Raw genomic sequence first — 7,193 nt, forward strand, 5'->3', positions numbered from 1 at the left:
ATTTGAGAGGGACACAAACATTCAGCCTATAGCACATACAACTTCTTCGAATCAGCCAAGGCCACTGAAGCAGTTTACACAAAACTCCCCATGGGATAAGAGACTGAATTTATATTTGAGGATTAGCAATGGGGGTTTTTGTTGCCCTCTGCCTTAGCATATCTACCACAAAAACAAAACTGCATCTACTAGTCAGGTTTTTTATGGTTTAGCATTAACAATCAGTATGATTTACCATTGGATTTGGCTAAACATTAGGACAAACATTTTAAAATATTTCTCAATTGTTTTTCATGTCATAAAGCCAGGTTTTCTTCCATTGTGGTGTCATTTTTTAGAAAAGTTGCCTAGTTTGTTTCTAGGTGGACAAGAACGTGAATGATATTCACTAGCATGTAGACTACAATGTGCTTAACAAGATCCTTAATTTTAAGTTGTAGCGTCTAACCAGCTGAAGAAAAAGTTTTAGTGATATACAATTGAAAAAAGAGAATAAGAAAAATAAATAAATTCAAAATGATAAAGTAAATGGAAAAAATACAAATTGAGTATATTAGATTCATAAATCCAGATAAGCCAGAATGTATCATTGGAAGGTTAGAAGACTATGAGAGGAATAAATGAGATGAGACAGGAGGAGTCATCTGAGCAACTTGGAAGAAAGAAGCTGTATCAATTCAAGGTATCATAAAGAAATACTCTCATGACCACTTATGTGTTCAAATATTTTCCTTTTGGACAGGAGGGGTGAGGGAAATAAACATCTTTTCAAAACTTTGTAAGTTCACCGATCAGTTAGTTTCCTAACAGCTGCTGACAGAAATGAAAGTAAAAGTACTCCTTTCAAGGTTCTCTTTTCCAGAATGAACAGGTTGAAAATCTAGTAACACAGATGGTTTTAATTACTCGTCTTCCATACACCGGCTTGGTTGTTCATACAGAGCAAAACATTCCTCATACCGAGATTTGCTAATAAGAAACACTTTATAAACTCACACACATGACTATAATCACTGCCACATGCTGAGAGCCCTCTTACACCAGACACTCATAATCTCTAATTCATAAAATGATCCTGTAAAATGGGAATGATCACCAGTCACATTATATAAACAAAGAAACTGAGACTCAAAGAAGTTAAATAAATTGTGTAAATTCATGACACCAGTTCAGTGATGGATTCAAGATTTAAGCCACATTCCACCTATGGCTTTCAGTTATTGACTCCATATAGATTAACACTTTGTATAGGCACAGATTAGAAAAGTCCATTATTTTATTTATTGTGGGTTTGTCTCATCATTCATGAAATATTTAAAACTCCCTGTTATGTGACATTGTTCTACGTGTTGAGAACACAGCAGTAATCAAGACAATGTCACTAACATCATGGATCAGGAATGGAGTCAGTACTCATAAAGGACGAGGTCAGCGTACTGGCCATGGTCAGCTAATTTACCCCCACTTTGAATTTTATTTTCAAATTTTTGCTTGCACAGTGACTATAAGATAGTTTGTGGTGTGAGAGCTTGGAATGAGAGAGTGCTATAATCACAGTTGTCCCTCACATGAGACTTGAAAATTACAAGAAGGCTATGTAAGCTAGACTGACTCTGCATCATCTGTCACCTGGGTAAACTCTATTCTTTGCATGTAGATCCCTCCTTCAGTAATCATTTTCCAAGATTATTTTCTCTCCAGAGTTATGATACACAGTGTTCTCTCTTCTCTCTTCATAGCTCTTAATTCCACAAGGAAAACATCTAATTAAGTCATATTTTATATAAAACACAAATAGCTTGCCACTATCCTTGGATTATATCTCTCAAGGCAATATTTATTTCATCAAAAGGAATTGATTTATAAAGGGTCAAATTTAGGGACAATCTTTGGATGCATAAAGCTTTACTGTCTCCTTTATTTTACCTAGATTCAACTTGCATGCACACAGTTAGTCTTTCACAGTCAAAAGTCATCAAAAGGCAGGATCATACAACCTGTCATTAATACTTTTGAGGTATAATTGACATATAATGTTATATTTGTTTCAGGTGTACAACTAATAATTCGATACTTGTATATATTGCAAAATGATAACAACAATGTCTAGTGAACATCCTTTCCCCTACATAGTTACAATTTTTTTTTCTTATGATAAGGACATTTAAGATGTACAGATAGCCCTCTACATCCACAGGTTCCACATCTACAAATACAGAGGGCCAACTGTACTGTGCCATTTTATATGTATAAAGGACTTGAGCATTTGTGAATTTTGGTACCTGCAGGAGGTCCTGGAACAAATCCCTTGTGGATACCAAGGGGTGACTGTACTCTCTTTCTTAGTAACTTTCAAGTATATAATGCAGTACTATTAACTACAGTCATCATGCTGTAAATTAATGTTTTTTTAACTCGAAGTTTCTACCTTTTATTCACCTTCACCCACCAATCCGTTCTTTGTATCTGTGAGCTTGGTTTTTGTTTGTTTGTTTTAGATTCCACATTTAAGTGAGATCATACGAAATTTATCATTCTCTGTCGGACTTATATCACGAAACATAATACCCTCGAGGTTCATCCATATTGTTGCAAATGGCAAGATTTCATTCTTTTTTATGGCTAAACATTTCATTGTGTATGTGTGTGTGTGTTTGTGTGTGTGTGTGTATATTGCATTTTCATCATCCAGGCATCCATTGATGGACACGTAGGTTATTTCCATGCCTTGGCTATTGTAAATAATGTAACAATGTACATGGGGGTGCATATATCGTTAGGAGTTAGTGTTTTCATTTTCTTGGAATAAATATTCAGAAGTAGAATTGCTGGATCACATGATAGTTCTATTTTAAAATTTTTAAGGAATCTCCAAATTATTTTCCATAGTGGCTGGACCAATTTACATCCCCACCAACATTACAAAACTGTTCCCTTTTCTCCATATCCTCGCCAAAACTTATTTCTTGTCTTTTTGATAATAGCTATTCTGATAGGTGTGAGGTGCTATCACTGTGGTTTTGATTTGCATTTCCCCGGTGATAAGTGATGTTGAGCATCTTTCTATGTATCTTTTGGTCATACATAAGTCTTCTTTAGAAAAAGTCTGTCTGTTCTGATCTTCTGTCCATTTATTAATCAGATTGTTTTTTGTTTGTTTTTTGTTTTTGCTATTAAGTTATATGAGTTCTCTATATATTTTGGTTATTAACCCCTTATTATATTATTGGCAAATATTTTCTCCCATTCCATAGGTTGTCTTTTCATTTTGTTGATGCTTTCCTTAACTGTGCAGAAGCTTTTTAGTTTGATGTAGCCCCACTTATTTATTTTTGCTTTTGTTGCCTTTGCTTTTGCAGTCAGCTCCAAAAAATCATTGCCAAAACCACTATGAAGAAGGAGCTTACTACTTATGTTTTCTTCTAAAAGTTTTATGGTTTCAGGTCTAACATTCAAGTCTTTAATCCATTTTGAGATAATTTTTTTTGTGTATAAGATAGTAGTATAGTTTCATTCTTTACACATGGCTGTTCAGTTTTCACAACACTGTTTATTGAGACAGTCCTTTCATTTCCCCACTGCATAGTCTTGGCTCCTTCGCTGCAAATTAATTGACCATATATGCATGGGTTTATTTCTGGACTCTATATCCTGTTTCATTAACTATGAGTCTATTTTTATGCCAATACCATAGTGCTTTGATTGCTATAGCTTTGCAATATATATGTAGTATATAGCTTTGTAATATAGTTGAAAGTCATCAAAGGGAGGGTCATACAACCTGCCATTATTATTTTTTTTAAGTCTAGCGTCCTAAGGCACAAAGCAACAGGTATGATTACCTCAAATGGTTATGATTATATATCAGCTGATCTTCAGCCAAATTCAAAATTGAAGGCTTTAAGGGAGAATGAAGGTATCTTTCTACCAGTGTTCTTGAAGAGCAAAACGTTCTGTGATTCATCCTTCTCTGTGGAGGGCTCTCTGACAGTAACTTCCATCCAACAGCTTCCTGAGAACTGCTCTGCATAACTTATCCCTAATACTTAGTGCAATAATTGAATTCTAATAACCTCTACAAGAAAAATACATTACCTTTATTCAAAGAACCCAAGACACTCAATATAACACTGTCTTTTGGAGTTTATGATTTGAGATGTCCTTGAAAGTAAGATTACTTGATAAAGATGCTAATTTTACTGCCTAAGTAACTAAACCTCCTTGTCAATGATTCAAGACAAAGTCATTGTATTTGATCTTATTCTGCATATTCCACAGCTTTCATATCCTACAAGTGTATTCCATATCAATTTTTTTCAATATTGGCTGGTAAAATAGTTGTAGGAATTTATTTTCCTGTTCCAAAGAACTAACTGAATAGATTATGTTTCAAGTAAAGAATAATGACACAGTAAAAGCTGAACAATCTTAATTAAGCTTAATGAAATCAAGGCAACTCAGAAAAAAATCCAAATTATTGACCTATAAATGGAATTTCCTTCAGATTTATTCTTTATTATCCACCAAATGAAATTCTTTACATGTATACACTAATTCTACCCCATCTCAGGAACTTTCAATTGCAATTCACAAAAAGGACCTTTACACCAAGATTCTAGAAGTCCACTAAGGGAACTTTATAGTACAGCTGTGCTACCTCAAAATTTGATTCAAACACACTCTAAACACTGCAATTAAGTTTCTAATTACACAAGATTTGAATTTCACAGGAATTTGCCAACATTCATCCCCAAATATACTGCAGAAACATGTCTATTTCCCTGAACACTATAATGTGAAAGGTCATAGGCCTTATGCACTTGAAACTTTTTCTCACATTATTGTTTTCTGTTAGGAGCTAACATGATGTATAAGCTAGTTTTACAGCCACAAATAATTATGGCAGAGGTATATTTTTGGATATTTTATTATTTGTTTTTCTCAAGAATAATAAGCAATTCCTACCTATATTCTGGGAATGAGAAAATAGATGATCCACTTACTTGACAAATAAAATATGAAAATAAAGAACAGACTTCAAACCTTTATAAATATCCACTTTTTGATGTTAAAATATTACATCAACAGTCAATAATTTTTCATGAATAGAACAAAATGAGAAATGCACATAAGAGAAGAATTTTTAAAAATGAAGATTCAATTTAGAAGAGAAGTAGTCAGCTATTTCCCCCAAATTGCTAATTTCTTAAAATCACTATTGACATAAAAATTAAAAAGATTATCTTCACAGACTAAAAGCCCCTTTGATTGACTGACAGATAAAGAAAATTTGATCTTTATATAAAAATCACAGGCAGATAGCATGTAATGTAACTTTCACTACAGACTTTTAAGCCTAAACTATAGTCACAAAGTGAAAAATGAATATGTGCTTGTGAGTGAGTGTGGTAAGTGTGTGTGTGAGAGAGAAAGAGAAAGAGAGAGAGGGAGAGAAGAGAGAGGGAGAGACTGAGGCTCACTATGGGTATGCTTTATGGGATAGACCTACCCCCAGTAATTATATGCTAAATTTAACTTGCACAATAATGCGAATTCCAAAAACAACTTTAGGTCTGAGAAAAGGTACCTACTTTTCATCAAATTCTAAATGGAACTGGTGACTTACCCAAATGGCTAGAAAGCACTTTACATCTCAGCCTTTTGTTTCTATACATTGAGAAACAAGTTTCTAAACACAAGGTACAGTGTGTCAGCACATGTCCTAAGGGAGTCACTGGTCTTCGCAGGCTCAAATCTAATGCTGACTATGGCGTGTTTTGTGTTCAACAGTGGCTGCTGCTTGTGTGTGGTTTTTGATTCCCAGTTATTGAACCAATGAATGTGTACATTTTATCAAAGCTAATGGTGCAGTGAAAAACTGGATGAAAGTACACATTCTTGGGAAATCACCATGAAGAGAACCTGACCTTTTATCCATTATTTTCCTCCTACTCAGTTGACTATCCCAGACCTATTCATTGCAACCCTACACAGGCAGATATTGAGTTTTTAGGAGATGGTAACATGAATTCTACAAACATTCCCTAAGAAAGGTCTGAAATAACTCTGGACTAGGAGTCATAACACCTGAATTCAAATCCCAGCTTGATCTCTATGTATCTGAGGAACATAAGGCAATGTGTTTAACATCCTGGACTTCTCATCCCCACCACGCAAACACAAAACGGTAACTATGAGAAGTGATGACTACCTTATTTTGGTAATCTTTTCACAATATATGCATGTATTAACTCATCACTTTGTATACCTTAAACTTACACAATGTTATATATCAATTACATCTCAATAAGCTAGAGAAAAATACAATAAAAATGAAGCACGAAGTCTTTTTAAATGATATTTCAAGACCACCCAATATAACAAAGAAGTTGAGTCCCAAAACTTTTCCAATATTTTTGGAATGTAAAATATTTTCATAATTAAGTCTTACACATAAAGAACATCATTTAAAAAACAAGATAAACTAGGTGTAATATTCATTTATTCCTCAAAGTAAAATAGAACCAATAAATGCCAACTAACACAGGGCAAAATGGAGACAATGATTATCAATTTTTCCTTTTGAGGAATTCATTGTCTAATTAGAGTGACAAACTCGTGAAAATATTTTCACCCAGCTGCTATGGGAACACAAAGAAAATGGCAGTTAATTTTGAATGGAGAACCTGATTAAGGCTTTACAGAGAAGGTGACAATAGCCTATGGAAGAAACAAAGGTTTTCTTCTGGTGAAGAGGAGGGAAAGGAATTCCTGGCATTAGAAACAGCAGACAAAGGGGCAGAAAGGTACCTTAGGGTCTGCTCTATATTCAGGAGATGGTAAGAACTTTGACTCTTAGTGGAAAGTAATGATGCAAGAAGGGGCTTATAAAGTTAACCTACACACGATTGAGGAGCAATTGGTTCCAAGCTACGGGTTTTGAACCACATCCTAAAAGAAGTGTGTCCAAAGCATATGGACTGATTCTCAAATGGCTCTAGGTTGGTGCACAGAGCTGGGGGTTGGGGGCGGTCAGGGTGGTAGCGAATTCAGATTCTGCTTTTGCGCAAAAGCATCTCAGCAGCTCTCATACATTCCAGAGTCTGGCTTAGGAATGGGATTAAATTTATCTAATTAATCTTTGCCTGTAGGTGATTCTTTAATTTCAGAGTATGAGTATTGTACACTGTCTT

Source organism: Physeter macrocephalus, chromosome 9, assembly GCF_002837175.3.
Source record: "Physeter macrocephalus isolate SW-GA chromosome 9, ASM283717v5, whole genome shotgun sequence".
In the NCBI taxonomy this organism is placed as follows: domain Eukaryota; kingdom Metazoa; phylum Chordata; class Mammalia; order Artiodactyla; family Physeteridae; genus Physeter; species Physeter macrocephalus.